The sequence below is a fragment of the Plectropomus leopardus genome, chromosome 23 (assembly GCF_026936395.1).
Source record: "Plectropomus leopardus strain MGB_pleo_1.0 chromosome 23, ASM2693639v1, whole genome shotgun sequence".
NCBI classification, from domain to species: Eukaryota; Metazoa; Chordata; class Actinopteri; order Perciformes; family Serranidae; genus Plectropomus; species Plectropomus leopardus.
This window is the reverse complement of record NC_142198.1, coordinates 16,063,342-16,090,932: the sequence shown is the minus strand read 5'-3', so window position 1 is coordinate 16,090,932 and position 27,591 is coordinate 16,063,342. Positions and strand designations below refer to the sequence as shown.

Here is a 27,591-nt window from a genome sequence, read left to right as displayed (position 1 = left end):
TATGTGTGGTTGAAAAAGCCTCGGGAATCAGGTTAACCTCCCCGCCACAGAGATGAAAAATTCACAGAGTATACTCACACACACACATTCACACACTCACACACTCACACACACACACACACACACACACACACACACACACACACACACACACACACACGTACCTTCTCTCCGCTCAAACTGATAAAATGCGATTCAGGCGTCAAACTTGCTCTGTGTATGTTGTTTATGTAACCCTCTGGGGACCCGTGTACCCACCTAGCGCTCGAGGTACTGCAGCTTGCACTAATGCATTGTACCGTTCCACAAAGGCCAGACTAGAAGCTTTAATATAATACCATAACACAGAGTTTTTGAGACTAAACCAGAGGTGGGCAGCGCGCAGCCCACAAGCCACATCTGCCCTTGTCGTTGTTTGATTTCAGTCTGATCCCATATGTGCTTACGTCTTTGCAGCTCTTAGTATTCAACATTCGAAACATCTTCTTATGGATGAGTTAAAATCACATTTTGCTGAGTCCATGTGGAAATTGTCTCAGTGATTGGGTTTAAAAACGGAAACGTTTATTACCTTGTCAGTCCTGTTCAGGGAATCAGAAAGCATTTCTCGTTGTGCATAATGTGTGAAATAACATAATAGTTGACTGGTCACTTAACTGATATTAGCTTACGAAACTAACATGCTGTAATATTGATTAAAAGTGTCAGTAAATCAGTTTCCATTAGGATTGGGAATCACCAGAGATCCCATAATACGATGTCTAAATATGTAAGTCACAATGCAATATTATTGCAGTTTTAAAGGTTTTGCAATATATTGACATATATTGCGATTTATTGTTTTTTTAAAAAACTGTTTTCAACTGCAAATTATGTTCCCTAATAAAAACTTAATCAACTTTAGTTTTATCTATAAAATTTTCAGTCCGTTCATCTCACATGAATAATTTTTATTACATCAAATGTGTCGAGTGGACTAAAAAAGCACTTGATTTTATTATTCTAGTAGGCTACCAACAGTTTATTCTGTATTTGCAGTATTAAAAATGTATGTGATGAAAAAATTTATATTTGGCATCTGTGTATAAATACAGTATTTCCACACAAAATATTGCAGTAATATGCTTTATCGATTCCCCCCACACTATTATTTTCCAGACAGACACAGCTCAGAAATTAAAATCTGAGTTTATCGTTTGTAATGTTTTCCTAACAGCATGAAAGCCTCCGACAGTCCGCACCATGCAGCTCAATATGTGAGTACACTAACTGACTCACACTCTACTGTATGTGCTCTCCATTATTACAAGAGAAACTCTTAGTCATCACGGCGCTGCACCGCGTCTCATATTGTCCACAGTCTCTCTGTGGTGTTTCAGAAGGGGAACTTTCGAGCAGGAAAGTCAATTTTACTTCAGCGCTGACAGGAAAGGCAAAGCGCAGAAATAATGAAAGCATGACCAGAATGAGGAAATGAGAGGGAAGCGTAAAATAACCCTGTCACGTTCCTCTTTGAGGACCTCACACAGCATCCAGTCGCACATTAGGAGGACAACAAGGATGTGTAACAGAGCAAATGGATCTTTAATGATTGTGTTACATAAGCATTAATTGAATCCAAGCAATAATAGTGATGAAAGTTGCATTTCAGCCATACTGATGATTACCGTGAGAGGACAGAGCTGTGAGTCGTTTGGGTTGCTAAGGCAGATGGTTTGGTAACTAGGGAGCTAATCTTTCATGATGATATACTACTGCTATGTCTTGTAATAATTCAGTTCGCATGTGATGGTAATGATACGGTGTAAAAGCAGCAATATTCTTTAGGTTGTTCTTTGCTGTAATTGTGGGCACTTAGATGGCTGTGTAACTGCTCTTTATGTCACGAAACTTTGTACCACGCATCTGGAAGAGGATGTTTTCTCAGGGGTTTAAGACATTATGGATTGACATAACATTAGGATTTATCTTAATCCCCTGAATTTTTCTCTACCGCCACCACCAGGTCAGACTTTTTTGTTTTTCAGGGGGATTTTTCAGCAACATTTGTAAGGATTGCCAGGATGTTTGTTGCAGACATTCAGGGTTTCCAGATGTTGTACCCCGCTGACTTTAGTTATCCCCAGACCATTCCTCTATCACCACCAACAGGTTAAGATTTGTGGTTTTAAATGAAATAAATCAACCACCACTGTGAAATTTGATACAAATATCCACGTCCCATTCGAGATGCATTTTACAATCTTTAATGATCCTTTAGCTAACAATCTAGCACCAATATTGTGCCCACATTTTAATTTGTCCAATTTTGAGTTTATGACCAAACACCTACAAAACTAATTGTTTTTCTATCAGACTCACTTTAGACAGACTTTATGTTTGGAGTTAGCAAATTAAGGCATACCAGCATGAACATTAAAAAGATTATGTCACCAACATCATACCTGCAAAACAGCAGAAAATTAGCATAATTAATGTCAATGTGTTAATCTTATTATTATTTTATAGGGCCAAGGGTTGGGTACCAGACTTGGATCTTATAAGGGCACCAACCAAATTATGCCATACCATTCACATTAAATCAGTAGGTGCCCAATTTTGGTAGCTAAGAGGTGAGAACACGAGGTTCAGTAATAAGGCCGAAGAGCTGTGAAATGTCCCAAAGCTAAGAAGCTGTCCAAGGAGCTCCACTGGATTCCCAGAGAGCCAAAACTATCGCTGCAGCCCTGATAGCATCAGTATTTCTGGTGCATATTGATTTATTGATTTCCTCTGAATTTGTTTAAAAAAATGTAGCTTCTGTAAAGTATTGAAAAAGGTACCGTTGGATACGAGTACGGGAACCAGTACAGGTTTCAGTTCAAATGTGAAAAGCACCCAAACCTACTGATGGAACGTCAGGTCAAGTCTACATATATAATGAGAATAACAGCGAAGGAAATGTCCGGCCCCTGGGAGCTTTCTGAATGCGGCCCCCTGAACAATAATATCCCTGCTGCAGACTCTTGTCCAGCAGTGTGAGGTGCAGCTCGGAGTTCTCGTCCGTCAACAGGTTCCAACATAAACTTTAATATCCCCGTAGCCCTGCTCCGCCAACGGGAACACTCATTTAACTTTGAGTTATCACCTCAATAATGTGCAGGAGGAATAGCAGGTCTGCACATGGAGTCGTGCAGTGAATTCATCCACCGTTGTGTTATTATAGGAATCCATAAAAGAGCCGTAATGTGACGAGGCGATGAAGGCGGGCAGGTAAAGTACGCCAGTTAGACGTCTCACGTCCCCCGGATGCAGGGTGATGGACTGAGTTTAATTTTCTCTGAATTGCACTCGTCTTCCTCCCTGGTACCGGCGTGCTTAATCCACTAATGGAACAATAGAGAGGCCTGAGCGATGGGAAGAGAGAGGAAGAGAGCATAGAGGAGGAAGGAGGAGAGGAGGCAGATGAGCCGGCAGAGTAATCTGAAAATTTGAATCACGCCTGGAGTCTGAAACGCAGACTGAACAACTTGTTTAATCTCTAATGGACTGTTTGGGGACTCCGGCCCATTTATGTGTGTGTGTGTGTGTGTGTGTGTGTGTGTGTGTGTGTGTGTGTCAGAGAGGGGTCAATGGCTCCAATATGGACAGCCATTCCCCACAGTCCCTGACCATTTGACTCCACGTCCCCGTTAGTGAAAGAGAAGGGGAAGCTGCCATTAAAGATTGCCTCTCTTCTGTGTGTGTGTGTGTGTGTGTGTGTGTGTGTGTGTGCTTGTGTGTGCTTGTGCGTGTCTTGTCTCTTGTCTTTTCTCCCCCTTCGGCTCAGCTGATGCCTTTAACTGACGATGACTCAGACTCAGACCCTGCCCCTCCTTCCTCCTCTGCTTCCTCTTCCTTTGCCTCATCCTGCCCTCCTTCCTCTAATTTTTCACCTCCTTCTTTTCCTCTCTTTTTTTCACCTCCTCTTCCTTTCTCCCATTTGTCTCCCTCCTCTCCTCCCCCTTTTCTTTCCTTTCATTCAAGGCAGCAGCTCTTGTGTTTCTAGTGGCAGCTGTTGAAGATTAAGGGTCAGGGTATAGATGTCACCTGTCCTTTTAACTTTTAAAATACTGACAATTCAACATTAATTATATAATAATTATTGAATATATAAAAGCATGTATAACTTTTAATAACCCTTTGAAACTTGGGCTACTTGGCTTGATTTCTTAAAAAACATGGAAAAAGGAAGAAAAATAAAAGAAAGAAAGCTGAAAACAAAACAAAACATGGAAATGACCTGGAAAAAGTGCTTAAAAAATATAGTTATTTTGTAAAATAATTTTAAATATGTAATTAGGATAATTATAAATCTAGTTTTCCCTTGCTTTTTTCCTAAACATTTCTCCATAGCTTTTTTAAAACTAATTTTCTAAATCTTTCTTAAACATTTCTTACCAAGTTGCACATTGCATTTTTTCATATATATATATATATATATATATATATTTAAAGAAAGAAAGAAACTTATTCGCTCAGTGTTCAAGGTTTAAATATTACTTTTAACACAGGGTAATGCAGGACATAAAATAACCATTTTTCATACTGGTCCTTGTTGATCAGTTTAATGTAGGAACTAGGGATGTCTGTGGTTAACTGTTAAACTTCCACTGATAATTTTTGGTTAAACATGTCAGTCTAGGTTAATTTTGCTACTCTTTAGTTTGCTGCACTGGGCACCAACACTCAGCAACTCACACCAAAACAGTCTAGACACATAAATAGCACTGCAGTTAAGAGGAAAAATGTGTCTTTTTTTATTTCGGGGTGAACTGTCCCTTTAAACAAACAACCACTGATTAGAGAAATAGAAAAGCTAACACCGACTGTGTCGTGCGGCTCTTCTTACGACCTCCATTTCTCCCCCGCTGTGCTTCTGAGGGTGTAAACCAGCTCTGGTGCAGAACTGCAAAGAGGAAGCTTTTTGGTGTCTCTTGTCTAAACAGGTCAGAACGGGGCGGAATAACATCATTACTTTTCAGCAACAAATCCTCTCACACATCGCGGCTCCTCTGCCTTTCTTGTTGAACAGAGCCTCGAAAAAATACAACAAAAGGCACTCTCTCCTCCTCCCACTCCTCCGCCACTTCCAACACCGCCGCCACCTTTTACTTTCTGCTCTTGTCAGACGGAGGAGCAGCATGATTACAGCCAACACGCCTTATGAAGTGTACTTTATGTAAGGGTGCGTGATGTCGGCGTGCGCTGAAGCCACTTTTGTGTTGTTTTTATGATGCACAGAACTTGTGTTTGCAAGCGTGTTTGTGTACGTGTCCATCTCTATGTTTCATGAAAACATGTACAGTAGATATGTTGAGTGTGTAGATGGAAGCATTCATGTGGGTTGATACAGGCGTGGGTGCTCTGGCCTGTTTATCCGTGTGTGTGTGTGTATGTGTGTGTGTGTGTGTGTGTGTGTCCTGCAGCTGTGGCTCTTGTCCACTGTGTGAGGCGAGGTTATGGCATCCTGTTCCTTTTCCTCGCTGCCTCTCCATCTGGAGCCGAGCCAGCCTCAGTGAACTGTGCATTACAGTGGGATACAGCCCCATTATCACTGTGGAGAATGCCGGCATCCGGACCGAGGCCGGCTGTGCAACTGTGTGAGTGTGCGCATGCTTTTGTGTGTCTCCTCATGCTTGTGTGAAAGGTCTTAGCCATGTGAAATGAATTTATTGGATATTTTCTTTTTTATTAAGTAATACAGTTTTGCTAAAATCACCAAAATAGTGCTCTGCGTGCCTGTTTAGATGGATTGATACTTTTTTTTGTCCCTGTGGGGAAACTGGTTTAGCAGCAACAATCACTTGATATTTCCATATATCGACTTAACAAAAGTGAACACATCAGTAAATGTACCACTTCGTACCTTAATTAGGAATTTGATGAGACAGGACAAAGGTAGAGGTTTTACCAGACCAGATGGAAATACCGGTTATCATTTGGGGATGTTTAAATATTTATAGCTTGTGGGATAAAGGACAGTTTGGATCTGTTTTTTGCAAAAAGAGGCAGTAAATATTGTCGTCCAGATGGGAGCAGGTTAAATGAGGAGGCTAGTGGATGCCTCTCCTCACCCACGATGATGTTTGCCTTGTTAATAACTCTAAATACGGTCATAGTTTGCAATGTAATACACAATAATAAAGGCTGTAGTTACTGTTTTCCTAAAATTCTCGTGCATTACTATATTTGTGAGGACAAAATGTCTTGTCATGTGAAAACATTTGTGGATTTGGTGGCAGAATCAGTGTTAAAGTGACACACAAATAGTGCATTTGGAAAATCAGATATTCGGCCTGTAGACTCGAAGGTGTCTGTAAAAAGTAACGAGAGATTGTGGTCAGTGACGACAAGAGCTGAAATGATCGGTCAATCATGATCAAATCTGATACTAAATTGTTTTTGTCAGATAAATGTAGAACTTTTTAAACAAGTAATTAATCAGGAAAATAACTGTTGGTTGCAGCTCCTTATCAGGACTCATTTATACTAGGGGGGGAAATAAGGCGAAAACAGCTGCTCATTTCTGCTAATGAGAAAACTACAGTTTTTACAGGCTTCATGTGTTAAAGTGGTTTACACGTAAAGAGTAATTCTGTTGCTGCAGTCCTTAAAAACTTCTCCTAAGCATAGTAAACATGCATATTTTTGGATGCATACCTTCCTCCCCTTTGCGCAGCTATTTTACATTTCCTCCCTGAAACAGCAGCTGCTGTAAAGGCAGTGATAGGCAGGCCGAACAAACCCCTGAGTCGCAGGCTAACACTCCTGCATATGCTTTACACTGGTAAATACCTCGGGCCAACAATAGGGGAGAGAAACACTGTGTAGAGGCACCGTGTTCACTCGTCGATAACAGCTTGAAAAAAGGTGAGAATGTGGGTTTGTGCAGGTGTCTGTCAAACACAGACTTGAAAACCATACAAATACACCTACACGGTGCGACAATGAGCAGCTGGAGAAAACCTGTGTGTCTCATTCAGAAGAAGGTGCAATCTCAGTGAGTCCCAAACAGCATGAAAAAAAACTTGATATGCAAACACGTGAGCAAGAAATGTATTTCCTGTTTCATCCAAATGCTCCAGAAGCATTTTTCCATCTTGCCATTTCTCCATCTGGGATCAGGCAGGAGCCAAACAGGAACTCTTTTTTTTTTTCTCCTTGTTTTTGTTCAGTCAGCGGCTTGAAGTTATTTATGCAAAGGTGCTTTGTGCAAAGTGAGAAACAAACCCAGCACCATCAAAGAGTCAGAGTGGGCCTTTTATCAGCACTGCTTTGCATGTCTGCGTGAGAGATTTTGACCCAGTGAGTGTCTCACTTGGACTGTGCTTGTTTTATTTCCCTTGTTGGCGTGTTGCTGAGAGAGAGGGAGTGTTCGGTATGTGTGGTGGAGGTGTTGGTGTTGTTTTCAGAGTAGAAAAGCCACGTCATGGTCCAGGCTGTACTCTCCTTTATCTGCTACAGTCAAAATGTCATCTAACATTAAAAAAGGCTGCTACCGTGTTAATTTGTTTGTTTGTTTGTGTATTTAAAGGCTTTGTTGTTTGTCTGTTATGCATCTGCGTCGGCAACAGCCGTAGCTGCAGTTGTTATGCTTTTGGGTTGTCAATCCTTCCATCACATTCTCGTGAACATAATATTTCAAAAATGCCTTGAGGGAATTATTTAAAATTTAATACTAATGTCCACTTGGACTCAACGATAAACTGATTAGATTTTGGTTGTCATAGGTCAAAGGTCAGGGTCACTGTGATCTTTTATGTCTCATTCTTCTGGGCACCGTTTATTAAAAAACCTTTAGGGAATTTCTTCAAATTTGGCACAATCGTCCAGTTGGACTCAATGATGAAATTATTAGATAGCGGTGGTCAAAAGTCAGTCTAACCTTGCATCCATGTCATTCTCATGAGCTCGACTTCTCACAAACTCCATGAGGGAATATTTTTCAAATTTGGCGAAAACGTCCTCTTTGACTTAGCACTCTTGCATCGTTTTCATTAACACCTTGAGGGAATTTCTTGAAATTTGGCAAAAATGTTCACCTGAACTAATGAATAAACTGACTAGAATTTGGTGGTCAAAAGTCAAGGTCAAAGCGACCGCAAGAAACTCAAGAATTCTTAAACTAATTATGACATAACTTAATACAAATGTCTAATAGGATAAAATGAAGTGATGATGATGATGTTTCCGAATGGTCAACTTCACTGTGACGTCATAGATTTCTGCATAAAAACTTTTGCAACATCGTATCTCAGGAACAGAAGGAGAGACATTTGGTCAGATACTGACTTGGTGAGAGTAATCTTTAAACTGTGTTGGTTGTATAGATCTTCTGTGCTGCAGGGGGACAATATGTGTCAAATATGCGCGTTTTGACAGACATGGATATAAACTATAAGTGAAACTTGACTGATGCACGGAGGCAAAGAACCGTAGGATGGTAATTCTAGTTGAATCTGTGTGGATATGGAAGTGTCCTGCTGGATCTATTTCTTTGGCTGGCAGTGATCACTTCATCTAATTCTTGGCAAGAAAGCGATAAGCACATCTCCCAAAATGTCAAACTATTCCTTCATCGTAAAGGTTAGGGCAAAGCTGTTGGAAAAAGTCTGCAGATCCCAGTGATGGCGTCTGGGAGGAAATACTGTGTAAGAGGTTCAAGTCAGAGGGGAAAAGTCCCTATTGACTCAATGCAGGGAACAGGAAGTGCCAAACATTTAGACCAAAATAATAGAAAGACCCTTTCACAGAGGGGTTGTGTTTGCTTGATTTATATCATTTCGTGGATATCCAGTGTGCACGGTGCGTCAAAGAGAGATTAAAACAAAGATAACAAGATCAAAAAGGCAGGAGACCGGGTTCATAAACAGATGTAAGATGTCGGAAGAGCCTCAGAGAGAGAAACAGGGATAAAATACAATGTGTGAGATTACGTGAGCAAAAAAGAGAAGCATGATAATAGGAGTGAAAGCGAAGAAAGGGTGATGTTTGGGGGGGGTGAAGGGGGTTGGAGAGTGAAGAAAAGGTGTTGGAGATTGTGAGGACACTTGCAACACTTGCATGGACTGACGTCACCTGAAGTGTTACATGTAATATTTTTTTCTATAAAAAGCTTTCTTTTCTAGCTTAGTTCGTTTAAGAAATAGTCCATTTCTGACAGTCTGCTTATCTGCGTTGTTGCTGATGAGAGTTTTAGGAAAAAATCAATTCCATTTTCACGTCTGTACGTTACATTTAAAGCTATAACTAGCAGCTGGTAAACTTGGCATGAAGACTGAAAATGTGGCGACACAGCTAAACTGGCTCTGCCCTTCAAAATTAGCCTACCAGCATCTCTAAAGCTGACGAATTAACATGTTATAACTTCATTAAATGTCCATTTTAAAACGTTTAGTTTCGATATCCTTCATCAAACTCAACCCCTTTTTGAGCAGCAGTGCAGCAGTAGTTGTGCAGCCTTTGTATGCTCCTCGAAAACTTATAAAATCAATTTGATAGGATGTAATCAGGGCTTGGAACGCGTATAAATTGGAGTATAGTGGCCGTTTCACAATACCATGGTTCCTAGGCCACTTAGTTTGCAAGCTGTATTGGTTTTGACCCGTGTTATGGCTTAATTGTATTTCCAAAGACTCACAAGAGGCAAGAAAAACTTAACAAGGTTTATATGGGAAAGCAGAAAAATACCAAAAAAATACAGCTGGCTAATCCATCCAAAATTAAATCTCATCTGGTCCACCACCAACTTGATGTCCTAAAACAGCAAATAAAGTACGTTCCACGCTACAAAGCACAGTAATGCAGGAATAGAAGTATTTCTTTGATATGTGATGCTTGGTCTGTAATCAGAGATCAGATCTTTCAAGTGCCTAATTTCCTTCACCTTGTCCTCTTGCCGCTCTGCTGTGCTTAAATTTAGGATCGAAGGAGGCTTTAAACTTCATAATCAGCTTTTAAGGGGAAAATTATTGCTCCTGCTCTGCTTCCTGTCCACCGAGTATTAGCTCTTTTCAGCTCTTTTCGCTCCAAATGATGAACTAGTTCTGTGAACTTCAACCCCTCGAGGAAATGAGATGCCATTAGAGTGACTTCTCTGCCATCTGGCTCTCATCTTCTCATCAGGAGTCGAGCTGTAAACGCGTCTTAAACACAAGGCGAAGCCCGCTGAAAGCGTAACTTAAAACAGGCTGCTCAAGTTTAACATCTAAATGCAGCATCATCCCTCTTTTTCCTCCTTATCCCTCTGTGTCTTCCTCCTCTCCCTCAGGCCTTTCGCTGCTTGTCTTTCTAATTCGATGCTTCATGCCGCTGTATACGCACAGCCGTCCACGTCATCAGCTGATCATAAGAAACCAGCCAGACTTCTGTCTGATTTCCTTGATTATTGGACACCCAGTCAAAACATCCGACAGCGTTTCCCTGCAGGCTGACTGTGTCTCAGTGTTTTGGCTTTTAATTAGTTTTCCCGCTTGACTACCTGACCACCTGTCTGTCTGGCACTCACTTTTGAAGCGAAACTGCACATTTAGGGTCAAATCTATAGTCCTGATTATTTAGTTGAACACTCAGATAATGATTTCCCTCGATTTGAAAGAGGTAAATTGTGTTTTATTAAAAGTTTTGGAGCTTAAACAATCTTGCAGGTGGGTTTGCATGTTTTAGCCCTGAAGTTAGCTTTAACATACAGGGCTGGGTACCAGAACTTGATACATTTAAGGTATAGACCAAAATAATGCAGTTCCAAGTGGTATTGAAACGTCTCCAGTCAAACGATATCGGCATTTGATCCTTTTTGCGCCAGGGGGTCAGATCTGGGACTGTCCCAACTCCATCTGGACCAACAAACTTTCTGTTGCTGCCTTCACCAGAGCCGTTCTTTCAACGTCTGTCCAGAAAGCATTAGTTAACACAGCAGCAGCAGCTAACATCTCCAAATGTGACAACTTTTCATGTTCGAAAAAACAATAGTGTTACTTTTATGTGTTTAATTTGTGTATCAAATACTCAGCTCATGTTACATGAATTTGTAAAGGAAACTTCGTTTTCCTCACATGATGAAGAAGAATCCAAAAACCGAGAGAATTTTTGATGAACTGAAAGAGCTGGTTTTAAAATAGAAAGGTTTCAGCACGGGCAAAACAGCGTTCATCATAAAATGGCATTTTGTACGCTTATGCAGCATGACTTTAATATCTGTCTCTCTTTACATCAGGTTTTATCCGTATTTTGTTGCTTCAGATATCCAGAGCCAAAACAATCCACCATCTTGAGCCTTTTGACCTCTTTTTCCAGCATTCAGCTCAACTGCCCATTTTAGACGTGACAGCTGGTTGTTAAATACCTTTTACTACACCGTAATTTTCCAGCAGGTCACGACGAAATGAATGGATCTGAAATTAGTGCCGCTTGGTGTAATAATGCTCAATTTAGTCATTGTCGGAACAGTTCAGAGCGGTGTGTTAGTCATACGGCGATGTAGCGAATGGTGCCTGAAAAACAGATGTATAAAAAGTTTGCTTTCATGTGGTTGAATTAGCTTAATGGGGGCCTGTTGTGCTCATTTTTAAGGTTCATACTTGTTTTAAGGTTTCCTCCAGAATATGTTTTCATGCTTTAATGGTAAAAACACTTTGTTTTCCTCATGCTGTTTGTGCTGGAGCACCTGTATTCACCTGCTGGGGGAATAGAGTGCTGCAGGAATGTGTCCTAAAACGTGGAAATGAGTTGGCATTTCTGCACTCTCGGGTCGCTAGTCTCAAAAGTCAGTGGGTTTTAGGTTGGACATAAAGTTTGTCATGTTTAATATGAACAAGCAGAATATGTCCCCTTTAAAATGTAGAATAACACAATGTTGAAATGTAAATGTTTCTAGATAATGTTCATTTTCAGCAACAAAATTGCTTCATTTTTTGTAGTTTATTTTAGTCTCATGTTGACCAATGCACGTTTTCATGCACCGCTGCGTACATTCTCATAAAAGCCTGCAGTGTGGTTTTGATGAAGGAGCGGGAGGAAATAAAAGTGAGGAAGAGCTACGGTGTGAAGGAGGCAGAGATGAGGAGGAGAGATATTTTTGACTTCACAGCAGGATGTCTGGAGAGGCTGACGTCAGCTCGTGATTTGCACCTTTTGTCACATTTTGCCTGGAAGTTTTGCTCAAAACGATGTCACTGTAGCAGTCTCGCTTGTGCACAAACACACCAGAAACACGCACACACATTCACAGCACACACACTCAAAAAAAAAAGAGAAAAACTCTTGCATCCTCATCTCATCTCTCCACACACATTCATGCGCACACAGCCAGCCCCTCCCCTCCTCATCCGCTCTCCTCCCAGAGGCACAAAGATATTTTTATCTTCCATAAAACCCAAACGCTAATGAAGCATCGACGACACAAATACATTTCCATGATTTTTTTTTTTCCAAATCTGGCTCCGACCAACAGTGCAGTGACACACTGCACAATCTTTGTCTGCTGTAGTGAACATACAGCAAAGAATTGTTAAGATTATATTTGTTTTTTATGCCTTTCAGTGGTAATTGTACACTTTAAACACCCGTTTAATCATGTTCTCAGTCTTAAAATCTCGTTAGGTGAGAGAGGCAGCGAGGTGAGATGATTCCACTTATTTCCAGTCCATTTACTTGTTTAGAGCATTTTTATGAAACAGTTGACAGTGATGTAGAAAAGGAACACAACATGACACTTTGTTCGAAGAAATTATGAATTTATTTGCATTTGAAATGAGTGAAAGTAGTTGAAACAAATGCCAGGTTTTGTTGTGTTTTAGGAAAACGAGATATAATGTTTTACTGTAGAAGCCTGCTCTATATCATAAGCTGCAGTCATAAAGGTTTAAGCTGTATCATAACATTTGAAAATCAGTTTTTAAATCCTAAATCGATTGCCTGAGACACACACTCAAAGATGTTGGTGTTATCAAGTCTGCGTGATGCAATAGATTGTCATGACCATGCAATAAATCATATAAGGTCACAGACTACATCCTGGCAGCACATTTTGTTCTCATTAGTGCTTTCAGATTAGTGCTGAGGATACCTGTTTTTACATTATTCATCATTCGGATTTATGTCTGATAATCCTCTGCAAACATACAGTAAATGCTGCAGTGCTTCATGGCGAAATCTCGCTGTTGTGCAGGCTGGTAGATCTCCAGTGCAGTCTCTCTCCTTTGTGTGTGCTGTATTTTTCAGCAGTGTGCTGCCTCTGTTCTCGCTGTGTGTGCCAGTCAGTGTTCACCTCACAAATGCAGTGACGGAAACTTTAAATACAATTTTTCTGTAAGAGGTGCATGAAGGTTTGTAATCATATTAGTGTATAATTTCTGTTTGCTCATAGAAAACAAATAGAAATTCCCAAACATATAATTCACTTCTGCAATGCCTTGTGATTATTTAACAAGACATTTCTCATAGTACCCTAGGGAGTGTTTGTTATTTATGAGGGCGGAGGGGAGTGCGTTAAAAGGGGGGAGGCATGTCAAATCATTTTTTAAACACTGGGTAGGGACTCTTCATTTTCATTTTGGCTTAGGTGAGGGGAATGCACATTTAAAAGGTTGCATTTTGTGTTTATTTTATGGCCGATTTTTGAAGGAAACACATTTTCTTTAAAATATGCCAAATTTTTTAAAGACCAAGTTTTTAAAGAACAGCCAATTTCTGAAGAAAACATGTTTGTTTTTTTAAAAAAAATTGCACCACTTGTCATAGCCAGAAACTATAAAAACAGAAATTATTCTTGGAATTTAAAACTTCCAGCTGTCCTTGCCTTGGACACATGTACGAGAGAAGGCTTCCTTCAGAAAAAAATAAAAATAAAAATCTGAGCTTAAGATAGTCATATTTCATCAACATCTTTTTATTCTACCTCTCATTTAAAATTCGGCCAAATGAAACCATTTTTACTAACTAACCAGCATCTGTGACAAGAGTGAAAAAAACAAGGTTTTATTAATATCCAGGATTTTGTCTCTGACTTTTAATTTTTAAAGATATAATAAATGAATGAATATAATAATTTTATTATTATTGTTATTAGTGGTAGTAGTAGTAGCAGTAGTAGTAATATTTTTTTGTTTATATGATAAATAAAAATAAGATAACTCATTTGTGGTGGAGGGAGGGTAAGTGCTTTTTCTGCGGTGGCTCTAGGAAAAATATTTGTGGTTTCGGGAACAGTCAAAATAGATTATTTATTTATTATTTTAATTAAGTCACATCCCCCCACTCTGATAAATAAAGAACAGTCCCTTATACACACACATAGATGACAATGAAAAAGTTGAATATAGAGGGATTATTTGTTTTTTTGGGGGTTTTCAGTGGAATGTGGATCTTAAGGAGCAATTTAAGGAGTGCCTATGGTTTGCATGTTCCACATTTTATCACAAGTGTGTCATGCAGTGTGGACCTCACTATGGTCTGGTCTTGGTTTTGTCTCAGTCTCGATGCCCTCTGGTCTTGGTCATGTCTTGGTCTAAGTTTAGATGGTCTTGACTTCAACATTGCATGGTCTATCTATCAGCGGTATTGGAAAATGAGCTAAAATGTAAGTTTTTCGTATTGTTTTAACAGTGAAGAAACAAAAATGTTGGTTGTTTGCTCACAGAGGTGATTTCAGCTCAGCAGCACTCCAACTGTGTTGAGAAAAAAAACACTTAAAGCTCCAGTCAGCAACACCTGCATCACCAAAACAAAAGCAAATGATATTACTAATAGCAACCGCAGCGGCTTAAAAGTACCTTGAAGCATAAACAGCTCGTAATGTGTGTTGACTGAGCCGACTTATCAGGTGCTGAAGGTTAACTGACTTGCTTATGGTAGCTTAGCTGCATTGAAGGAGGATTTTAATGGATTAGAGAATTAAACCTGGAGGTTCGGTGTTGCGGGGGTGCCTTGCGTGACTGCACGGAGTCGTCTCCTCATTTTGGCCTGACCGTTGTCACTGCAGGGTCACCGGGTTGGGACGTTTGTCCCAGAATAAACGGCTTTGCTTTGATTAGAGGAGGTACAAAGGAGTGTGTGTCGGCGTGATGATAAACGTGTGGGCTCCGGATATCTCTGTACATGCTTTAACCCTTTTTACCTTCATCTCCTCCATTACAGTCTTTTATTTCTCTCCTTTTTATTTCGCCGGTATCTCATCCTTCATCTCTACTTACCACATCTGGTCTCTCGCTCTCTCTCTCTGGTTTTAGTCGTGGCCATCTGGTCCTCTGCAGCCACGACGAAGCGTTTGCCATTTAGAATTTAGATTAAGCAGACGGCAGCTTCAGTGACGGGATGGAGTAACTCTCTCTTTTCTCTCTCTGTCTCTCCCTCATTCTGGTGCATTCATCCACATGTGTGGCACATTCAGCCATTCACATTCATGCAGCTATTCATGCATACAGTCGGACACATCATTAACCTCCATACAGGCACGCAGATCATGAGTACTTCATAAACGCTGTTGAGGTATTCACAGAATCAGCAGCAATAAAAAGAATACATCGGTCATAAAAGACTCAGTGTTTCATGTACAGTTGGATGGATACTGGAGACGGGGAAATGAAGAGCTGGGCTTTGTTCACAGTAGGACTGCAACTAACAATTATTTAAGTTAATGATTAATCTGCAGATTATTTTTACGATTGATGGATTAATTTTTTTGTCCAAAATTTTTAAAAAAAGAAAAAAAAAGACAACCTCTTTTGTCCAACCAACAATCCATAACTCAGTCTTCATTTACCATGAAAAGCACAAAAAGCAACAAATTCTCACAATTAACTCTTTGAAACCTGGGAAATTTGGCTTGATTTCTTCTTCAAAAATATGGGAAGAATGAGCATCTTAAGAAGAAATGACCCCCCCAAAAAAAACCTCTATATGCATTCAATCTTTGCTTTTTTAAAAATATTTTGTCGCCTTAGCTGGCTTCCAGCCTCCGTTGGTTAGCTGCGATGTTTTAGTGGGAGGAGACTGTGGGATCGAGAGGTGAACCTTTTTCAACATTGATGAACTCTCACTAAAACAAGTGCTGGTTGTTAGATCAGATACTCACCGAAACGCCAACCCTAGTTCATCCCACAGCTCCACTAGTTTCTCCTCCTTTTCTGTAGTACAAGAGGCCTCGTGTTCTCGCACCTCCCCGCTCCGTCCATGCTTGGCACTGGCGAACCATTTTTTCAGTATTTGCATGAACAAAGACTAAACAAAATGTTAGATTTTATCTGAAATTAAATAAATGCTTGGACAGAGTTTATGACCAACTAGGATTGAGATGATGGAAGCAGGTACTAACTGAGGTAAAATTCATGTGGTTTTATTCTGACATTGGAAATATATCAGTAGGATTCCTTGAAAAGCGGAAAAACAGCCTACTTTGTTTGCCTAGGACAATTTGTTCCCCTTTTTTGCTGATATCAAAAGATTCTTTTTGTTTTATATCGCAGTTTAAAATTTTGGTATCATGACACCCCTGGCTGAATCTTTGTGTGTCAGTGAGTCCTGTAGTGTTCAATCGGACTAATGATGTTCGTATGCGGTAAACGAAGCTGCTGTTCAAAGTCTGCTGCGCAGCCTAAACGTGTTCCTGTGGATATGTTTGAAGCCTCTTCTGCTCGCATTTTTTAGAACATAATTTGACAAATGAGAGCCACTGTCTGCAGAGCGTCTCTCCATAAAGCCTGAGGGGAAGAGTCAGAGAGAGAAGAGGAAGAGGGTCGTGTTGAACAAAGCAGAAGGGATTAGCTCCAGTTTTAATTCCAATGCCGAGTCCTGCTTTTTTTCCCTCCCGTCTTTTCCTCCCTCCATCCTTTGTGCTCTCCCTCTCTCACCCCTTTCGATCTCCTCTCTTTCTCTCTCCCTTGGCGGCTGCTGTTTTTTCCGCTGCCCAACACTCGGGGCCAGGAAGTGTGTCCATGGTGACTGCAGGAAGTAAAGCCTCGGCTGGTCAGTCGCAGCCAGGTCTCCACGGCACGCAGCGTCTCTGCAGCCCCTTGAGATATCTTGTTTTCTCATCCATCTAAGCTCGAGATACTCAACTTACGGTCCTCTGGCATCAAAATAGAGCTTGTTTATTCAAAAAAGGGTTAGTGGAGGATCCCCCGCCAGTGGTCCAAGCTAAACTCCAAATGTCCTAAAATCTTAGAACTGTCTAAAAATCAAAGAAATGGCCTTAAATCTGAGAAATGTCCCAAAATCCTAGAAACTTTTTTTTAAATCCTAGAAATGTCCTAAAATCCTAGAAATGTTCTTAAATCCTTGAAATGTCCTAAAATCTGAGAAATGTCATAAAATCCCAAATATGCCCTTAATTTCTATAAATATCCTAAAATCTGAGAAATGTTCTTAAATCCTTGAAATGTCCTAAAATCATAGAATCATCATAAAATCCCAGAAATGGAACAACAAATCTTTGTCATTCTTGTGCACGCGTTCACACTCAAGTTTTCACATTTTTTATTTATTCTGGTGCAGCGCAACATTTTGATTTAGTAGCTGAAAGTCTCGTGGGTTTTTCTCTCCCTCACTTTCGCTGACCTTTACCCTCTGGCTTTCACACAAGCTTGTGCCAAAAAATAAGGGCTATCTGTATGCAGGGCACATCCACACGGTGCCCACGGTGTGTGTGAGTGTGTTTTTGTGTTTGTGTGTCACTTGGGAGGATTGATTGTTGGCTCTGCCTACACAGACTTCTCACTGATGTTCTTCTATAGCTGAGAGAAAAATGAGAGGGAGGAAAATACCTGCACATGTAAACAGATAAATATGTGGTCGTGATTACATATGTGAACACATCAAGTAAATATAAACAAAGATTGTTATGCATGTCACTCAGAGTACACAGGCCATGGATTTAGATAAATTGAGGCTCTCCGTATTAGGGATGTCAGTAACAATTAATTTTCCTTTTGATAGCCGATACCCTTTTCAACTGGAAGCCAGTAAATTTTAAATTAAAAAAAATAAAATAAAATTAGAATAAAAAGAAAAAAACATGGTAAGATAAATGTGTAAAATTTGCAAAAAAAGGTTTACTGAGAGGAAGGAAATAAATAACATAAATCAGTATTGAAAATCACTTCATAATTGAGATGGTCTGACCCTTGAGACCTCACCAAACTCCAGCCATGATGATCAAAAGTCTGCAACTTGCTGTCAGAGAAGAAATACAGAATCTGAGAAACGCTCATTTTATAATAATATTCAAATAATATTTTTTTAAATAACAGGTTTAACAACAATGTCACCGCTTCCACCGTTAGTCCTTTTCATGGAGCACAAAGCTCTAATCATGTTTCATTCAGGCTGAACGTGAAGCTGTTTGGAGGTCTGATTAACAAAGGGGATGTAGCGAAATAGTGTTTTTCATAAAGAATGCCTTAGATTAAATGCATTTTAATTATTTTTTAATCAAATCTATGTTGGCTTGGACATTGCTTTAAAATAGAATCGACTTAAAAAAGATGCAGTTGCATGGTAACAGTAACTGCTGAGGATTTAAAGAAAGAGGCCGGAGGTCCGCTCAGTAGCTGTTTTGGAGTTTTACACAATCGTCTGCAGCAGATGGAGTCGCCCAGTTGTCATGGAGATGTTCAAATTTTTTTTTTTTTCCATGCACCTAAGATATATCTTTCTTAATGTCAACAAACTCTTTGGAAAGACTCAAACTTACAGTTTGTTTGTCACTCAGTACGTGCTGTCTTTGGCTCTCCAAGTGCAATTAAAGATTAAAACATTTGAAAGGGGTCACAAACCTGGAGTTTTGTTTTTGTTTTTTTTTTGTTTTTAGAAAAGCTCTGTAATATACTGAAGCAGCTGTTAGTTTTAGCAAACATTATCCAAACAGGAGTTAATTGTGTATTTGTCGGGGACTATTTTTAGTCAGGGATTGATACACATTTGGCGTTTTAAGGGTGGATTAAGGCAGAAATAATAAAAGCTATATGCTCTCAGGCTTTCGGCAAACAGATAATACTTCCTACTAGTTTTAGGAAAAGGCCATCTTTCCAGCAGTGAAATCCTTTTAAAAATTAGTGAATATTATACCTGCCAAACAGCAGCATGTCAGCATTGTCATTTTGAGCTTTTTGTAAGGTTAGCTACCCAAAAGCATCACTGTGCCAAAGTACAGTCTTGTTTTTTCTGTCTTTAAAGTTTAAGTTTCTTTTATTTTTTGTGTTGTTGTTCTCTTCGCCCTGACAGCTGTTTGCACTCATGCTAACTCTATAATGATAAATTTATTTAGAAAATGTCACTGATGATTGCAGAATGAAGCTAGGAAGTTAGGAAAAAGGCTTCAGGAGGATGCACGGGACAAGACAAATCAAGTAAAAGAGACAAAAGACAAAAGCAATGGATTGTTAACAAACAGATGAAGATATTTGAATCAGCAGCACTATTTTTACACACAGCAAATCTTCTTTTCCCTTCAATGAAAAATGGGCCAGTGGCCTATATTCTCTGGCGCTTCACGGCTTCTCCCCAGATTAGCACCTCCTCCTTTCCTCCGTATCTCTCTCTCTCCCGATCTCTCTCGCTCTGGGCTTTTGAACTGATGAGAGCTGGCAGTGCTCGCTGCCTCATTGGACACGAGGCCGTCTGTAAGGAGAAGGACCAAACCTCCTTATTTCTCTCTGTCCCTATGCGCTCAGTCATCTAACCCCCTCTCATCCCATAATCCCGTGCACAATATCACTCCCTCTGCTCGTCCTCTTCACTTCTATATCCCTCTTTTCGCTGTCCAGGGAGTGGCGCGAGCACACGAGTGACCATAAGAGGGTTAATCCTGTGGTAATGGGCAGGGAATCTCATCCAAGGCAAAAACAAATGAGAGAGAGAAACAGCAGGAGTCGCAGAAAGAGGACAAGGAGGACAGAACAAGTGAGCAAAGGTGGGAAAAGACAGGAAAACCTAAGCAATGTTCTCAGCAAGAGAGATGTCAAAGTAAGATTAATGGTTAGAAATCGATTCTAATGTTTCCCGGCAGCAAGATGCTCCTGTGATGACGACTTCTGCGTCCGAGAAACCGACACAAAAGAAGCAGTTGAGAAAGATGTGGACGAGGAGAGAAGCCAGATGGCACAACCTCGGAGCAGCGTGTTTGACCTTTCCATCGCAGGATTGTATTTGAATGTGAGATGTCTGTATGTGTGTGTGAATGCATGTACCAGATGACTCGGCGGTGAAAAATGGCATCCAGTACAGGCAACATAAATGTCATCTTCCTCACTAAATTTGGCATTTTGCAAAACGGAACATCTGCTAATAACAGCCAGAAGTCTGACTGAGGGCTTGAACATAAGTGTTGCATATGAATAAGTCATAATATGTCCATTACAGAATCCATCTCATATTTTGAGAGATGTGATTATTTATGAGTCATGTCAGCAAAACCAGAATATTTGATGGTCTTTAAAGTGCAGAAGTTACCGAAGTTGTTGTGGTGAAATGTAAGCAGGCTACATATTGTAAATTTGGGGCACTCGCAGTTTATAGAAAGTTACTAATAGCTGTAGTAACAAGATACTTAATAGTTACAATTTTAGAAACAAATCATATGATAAGCTTATAAAATCAGATGCATTGTTTTATATTGAAACCAACAAGTTTATGAAATTGGATTAACTTTTACCTGTAGTGGAGTGTTTTCATAATTTTTTGCTAAATAAAGGATCTGTATATGTGAGTCCACAAAAAATGCACCTTGCCTTAACATAATCCTTTGAGACCTGGAACTTTCTTCAGAAAACGGGGGGAAAAAAGGCAATGAGCAACTTAGCAAGAACTTTTCTGTAAAGTGCAAGTAGATTTGGAAAACTACTTTTTGGAAAGCCTGGGGAAAATTTCCCAAAAAACTGTATTTATCATTATCACAACTATATATTTAGAAATATTTTACAGAATTCTTAGTTATAATCACTTTTTTAGGTTATTTCATTGTTGTTGTTCTTGTTATTTTTAACATTTTTAAAAATCTCATTTTCTTTGTTTTACCCCAAATTTGGTAATTTTCTTGTACTTGTACATTTTACTTTTTTTGTATAGAAACATTTTATCAATTTATTTATTTATGCTAATTTTTGGTTCATATCTTGTTAAGTTGCTCAAACTTTTTCCCTTGTTTTTGAAAGAAATCAGTTCAAAGGGTTAATGATAACACTGATATTTATGGAAGACGGAAAGATAAGCAGCTAAAATGAATGAATGAATGAATGGATGGATACTTTTTCTCATAAATCTTGCAATGACTTGAACTTTTGCGATTTTTGGTTGCGCTCCAGAAATGCACAGTGTTGGTTTGAGGCTGTGGTTTCCGATCCACCCAGTGTCCGTCAGGCACTTTGATTTAACTCAGCAGGTTGTCGACTGGTTTATACTTAAAGTGCACTTAAGCCTCTCAAGCAGATCATTTTCTGCAACTGTGATTGTCAAGAAATTATTTATCCAGCAGAGAAAACTTTCAGGAAGCCAGACTAACAAAATATTCTTCATGTCCATGTGTCGATCTGTGCGCTTTTATTGCAGCATTTGGTGCATTTATTCAGTGTCGGTTCGATAATCTAGAAACAGAGGGCTTGCAACCAAACCAAACGGAAACCAAAATAAGCACGGACAGAAAATCAAAACTCAAACTGCCCCCAACCACCTCAGTAGAAATGAAAAAGGAGGCACAGCTGCACGCTGACAGCATGGTGTCATTCTGTAGCCCAGCAGGACGCAGCGGTGTAGCAGCGGTGGATAAAGCTGTTACATGGCAATGTGCAGCGAGAGCTGGTCGATCCCTGCAGTGACTGGACAGTGTCTCCCCGTGCTCGCTCGCCGTCTGCAGGGGGCGAGTGTTTGTTGTTTGGTATCAGAAAGGAAACCTGCAGAGAGGCAGATTGGATCGTTTTAGCGCCTGTTGCATCGAGCGCTGATCAATGTCCAAGTGTTGCTTGAGAGGCAGTCAGATTCAGCAGTGGTTTACTCATAAATGTACAGAATAGGGGCCTTACAGCTTGTCTATATGTGATTTGTAGTGTTTAATGTTGTATTCTAAAGGAGTGTAAGCAGGTCATCAAGTTTATATTCATCTTTTACTGTAATGAGTTAATACTGAATGCACTAATCGCATGTGTATCTCGTTGTAGAGATGCACACAGCATATTGAGTCGCATAGCCCCTTCTTGCCCCACTCTCTCTCTCACTCTCTCTTTCTCTTCCTTTTCCACACAAGAGGTACTAGGTGATAGTTTGCCTGCACACTGACAGGGCCAACTGTAAGCATCACACAGCTAACATTACCCAATGATTATTAACCGGTATTAAGCACAGTTTTGATGTCTTTGCGAGTCTTTTTTGGGACTATTTAATGTGTTGGTGTCAGAAGTGGTGTTTTTTATTGTTGCCGTGAGTTGAAAACTGGTTAATTTTGGGTAGAATATCCAATAACAATGGAGAGGGGATAGAAAATTCTGCTAATATACTACAGGCTATATCTTTATATATGTTCCCCTCCATATACAATCTCTAGTATTTTGCGTTTAAGGCGGATCATTAGGGATAGATAATATAATTTCAATGAAGTATAAATTAGTGGGGTTTATTGTTGTGCTTTTTACTGTGGTATTATATTGGTTATCAAGAATTTCACTGGTATTGATATGGACAAAATCTCTGGTATCATGACATGCCTCTATATTGCAGAAATGAGCTCACAACTTATACCAATATTGTTTTCATCATCTTGATAAAATTAACAGCACATGGAGATACCAGAACTCAGGTTATATCGATAACAAGTACGTTTAATGCATGCTGTTCATGTTCATCAAATTGACTGTAAAGGCAAATACCTGCACTCAAAAACTTATCAACAGTCTCTCACTGTGCACAGCATGTTCGTAAATGTAACACATGCATTAAAAGAGTCTGTAAACTGGAGTGCATTATCTGTGCAGGCTGTTATCTCCTGCAGTAATGTATACTTTAGCCATTACTTGTCGGTAATGCGTGCATTTGCCTCAGTAAATACAATTCTGCTGCATTAGGCAACAGGTCAATAAAAACGAGAGAGTGACGGACATTTTTTAGAATCATTTTAGCTAAATTCTTGTTCTTTTTTTTTTTTTAAGATATTTTATTTTATAGTGAGTGAGCGTGAGCACGTGGGTTGAAGTAAAATGCTTGACAGAAAAGCTAATTAGTAACACACTGAGAGATGCAAAATTATATCTGCGGATGGGTAGGAGAGACTTCTGACCTGAGAGGTAGATTTTGGAGGCGGACATTCGCTTCGACCTGCAACTGCGAGATCTTCTGCTTCCCACTCACTAATTCCTCACCTCCTGCTGCTCTGGAAAGACTGAAGATATATTCAGAGGGAGGGGAAGACTGTTTATTGCACAGACAAATAGATAAAAAAGGACTGATTGAGAGGGAGAGACAAGATGTAAGAAACAGCAAAAACATTGCCTGAATTTGTGAAAAAATTTATGAGGTAATTATATAATTTTTTATTTCATTTTTGGATGAAGAGCTTCGCTGTTCTGGAATAGACACTGCCATACAAGGACAGCTGAACAGATTTTTGTGAAGTCGAGGTGAGTTTCATGGGAGATTTAAAGATGGAGAGTGGGTGGGACTCCTACACTCTGCCTCTCAGTCCATTTGAGTAAAGGAGAAAAATACACTCAGAAAGAGAATGAGAGCACAGGAGGTTGTGAAATGTCAGGGTATATTTAATGGGAGATTTAATGAAGGAGATGGAGACGATGTGCTCATACTCACAGAGTAAAACATGAAGGAACAGGACTCAGGGAGAATTGGAAAAAGGAATTAGGAGGTAGAGAAGCTGAGCAATATTTAATAGCATTTATTTTGACACCTAAAGGGATATTTTGCCATTTTTCAACCAGTTTTGTACCATAACAGTGTTTGTAATATGAGCAAAGAAGTAGAGATAACTTCCCTTAATTTTTCCAGCGCCCAGATCTCCCAGCTCAAATCCACCAGATGATGCAAAATGTAGCACATTTGATCAGATTTTTGATGGCTGTTGTTTGAACGAGAAATTGTACTTCCACATTTCAATATGCCTGACACTAGATGTGATATTAGGGTATACCAGGGTATTAGAAATCCCAAAAGTAACTTTTTCCAATACAGTCATAAATATAAATGCTTCTGTTTCTATTAAACTCATTGCAAGCACCACCAGAGCTCAGTCTCCAGCCTCTTCTGATGGAAAAGGCAGCTGAGCTAAAAGATGACACGACACCTAGTGGAGAAGGGATAAATTACAGGACTGTAAACAGCCAACGGCCAGCAATTTGGAGAAAGACTGTGGGGAATATTAGCATGCTTTTTTACATCGCTGTGTGGGGGTGTTAGCGCCATACAATTTTACTGTCATATACCATATACCCCAGTGAAATTTGAGGAAAGTATGTGGGTATGAAAAATAACATACCGCCCAAACTTATCTGCCACCACAAACACAAAGAGTATAGAAGTGGATCAAGAGAGAGATGCCCGTCTCTCTCACTTCCTGAAACGTAGATCAAACGAACTAAAACTAAGCGCTTATGAATTATTAACCACGATGCTGTTATTGTATTGCCTATTTCTTGCCTAAAATGTTTTCAGAAACATATTTTACTGCACTGTTTGGCTGTAATACGAGAATCTGTGATTAAGACGTGGGCGCCATACTGTTTCCTAATGTAAAAACGGAGGCTGATAAAACTGAGCTTAAACTAAGCAGCACAGATCAAATACAAACCAAGATTCTGCTAATGCATTGTTTATTTCTTGCCTTAAATGTCTTCAGAGACATATTTTAGCGTACTGTTAAACAATAATTCAAGATTATTTGTTACCAACCAGCTGCCTAATTGTTTCCTGTGTTGAAATGGCCCATCTCACATTACGTCACCCACCACCGGGAGCATTAATTGTTGTGGTGCGGCGCAGTGCATTCTATTAGTTGTAGGTTTTCTATCTCTTTATCAAAAGTAAAATCAACAGTCCCTTTCTTCTGTTTTCTTTGGTCATATAGCAAAAGTTTCAAAAATGTATGCCTCTTTGTACTATATAGATGTCCCAGTTTGATGAAATAAGGCTTATCAAGCAGTAAAATACGTCTTTGAGGTTTATTCATCTTAAATGTCCTGAGAAAAGTGTCATTAAAAGGAATCTGTGCAGTGATAGATTGTAAATTCAAACAGCTGAGACTTTGAAGAGGCTGAGAAAGACTCATTAAGGCCTACAACAACAGAGACAAAAGGAGGACATGTGTGTAGAAGAAGAACTGAGCAAAAGAGCAAGCTAAACAAAGACAACAGACAAAGACAAACCAGACACATTAAGTCTGGATATATTGTATAGAAAACAGTAAAGCAGAGTCTATTCCCCCCTCCAGATCTCTGTCAGAGAGATTTTTGAGCTGCTATCCCGGTGGTTTGGTTGCCATGGTGAAATCTAAAGGCTTGTCTCCATGCTGAAGTCCAGCACAGTTGGCCAGCGCTGTGTGTGTCTGTGTGTGTGTTTGCAGGAGAGACGGTCTGTTTCTGTTTATGCATGGCTTTGATAAAAAGAGGGACAGAGATGGAAGAGTTGTGCAAGCATGTAAATTGATCATATGACTGTCACGATGTCTCATATTGTCTCACTGTACTCACTCATGTATGCATGTACAATAGAGCCGCACAATTATGGCCAAAATGATAATCACTATTATTTATAGTTTTTAGGGGCAAAATATTGTCACATTAGAGCAGAGCTTTCATTTCTGTGTCGTGATACGTTCCTGCTAATGTACAAATCTTTGCATTAAAATAAGATTTAAAATAAATTTCTCCCTCACTCCAATTCAGTTCATCTCCTATGGATATGTATCCGCCAGTATATACAGGACATATATGTCAGAGCAGTAGTTATTGTGATGCGCTGCAGTGTCGTTGTGAATGAGTTTTTCGCTGGACAAGGACAACGATTAACAGTAACGTTGGCACCATTTTTCTTTCTAGCCTTCATGAATTTATCGTACTCTAGATTGTGGGGGGTTTACATTAACATGGTATTTTCAACAGGATATTTTTATGTTGTAACAAGAAACTTTTCTTGTTATGACAAAAGTTTCCTGTTATAACATGAAAGCATCATGTTATAACACAAAATATTTTCTAAAAACATGGCAAATATCTAGTTTTAACAAGAAAATTTTGGTCTTATTTTACTGATACTGATCTTTTTTTTCTTGCCAGGCAGTTCCAAGCTTTTGTTAGATTGCAATTGAAATTCAATTAAATGAGCAGCCTTAGTATAGAGTGTTTTCTTGCACTTTTTGTATCTTTCCTCACCATGCTGGATATTGTGAACCAAACCTAATGTTGTTCATAACAAATATTGTGTCTCTGTGTTGCAAATAGTCTAAAATTTCGTGATAATAAAAGAAAATCTGGCTTCACTTGAACTGCACATGGAAAATGTGTTCCTCAGCCGTACTATTTTGCTCTTCTTCTTTTATTCTGAAAGAGTTGTGGAGGGTGTGAGGTGAAGTGAAGAGGGGAGGGAGGATGGTCTCTGCCCTGTCGCTAGGTAACAGTCTCCAGGCCTAAAGGCAAAGCCAGGCCTGGTCTCCATGGCAACGTCATTGGTGTGGAGGGTGAATGGCGTTTTGGTGGTTGTGGTATATATGTATGTTTGTGTGTGTGTGTGTGTGTGTGTGTGTGTGTGTGTGTGTGTGTGTGTGTGTGTGTGTGTGTGTTCAACAAAGAGAGGCACTCAGCAGGTTAATTATCAGTGCAATTGAAAATGGAAAGGTAATAGTGAACACAATAAGTGTCATGAAACCTGAGGAGTATAATGGAAAATAAAATAACAAGAGTTGATCTCTGTAAGCGCTGGAGGACATAGCAGATATCGTCACAGCTTTCAGACCAAGGTCTTCGACATTTCTACTTGACATTATCTCTGTGTATACACTGCCCTAGAACTGCATTCAGGTACTTGTTGAAATACACTGATCAATTGCTGCTGTGTCGGCTCTATGAAGCATGTTTGTGCCTCCATTCTGTGCATGCTGTTGCACATTTGTGAAACCTCTTTGCAATGAGACGCAGAGATAAAGACAGACATGAGAGAATGGATCAAACAGGAAAAGAGATGAGAAAGGAGAGAAAAGGAGCAGTATAGGGGGAACAGTGGGACTCCTTGAGATGGATAATGGCCTGATTGCACAATGTAAAGCGGACTGTGCTGGATGTGGTGGTGGGGGGTTAACAGTTTCGTCACGGAGTTGAAGAAGACTGGCATCCATGCACAACATGAGGTCTATGGAAGTTTATTAATGACAAAACTACTGAAATAATCCATGATGGGGTTTTTTTGTTTGTTTCTTTCTTTTGTAACTTTTCTTTTTTCATGTTTAAAACTCTGCAATAGAAATGGTCAGCCAGTGCTTACATGAATATTTTCTCCTATTGTGATATCATTTCTTTGAGTATTATCAAATGCTTCATTTCGCTAAAATCAGTTCAAGCTAAGCTACAAATATATGGAAGTCAATAAACC

At 39.6% G+C, this 27,591-nt stretch overlaps 1 protein-coding gene across 1 annotated transcript in view; it reads left to right on the top strand.

Moving 5' to 3' along the window:
• pea15 (proliferation and apoptosis adaptor protein 15) overlaps nt 1-27,591 on the top strand; it is a 47,711-nt gene that overhangs the window by 9,992 nt on the left and 10,128 nt on the right. The window lies entirely within an intron of this gene.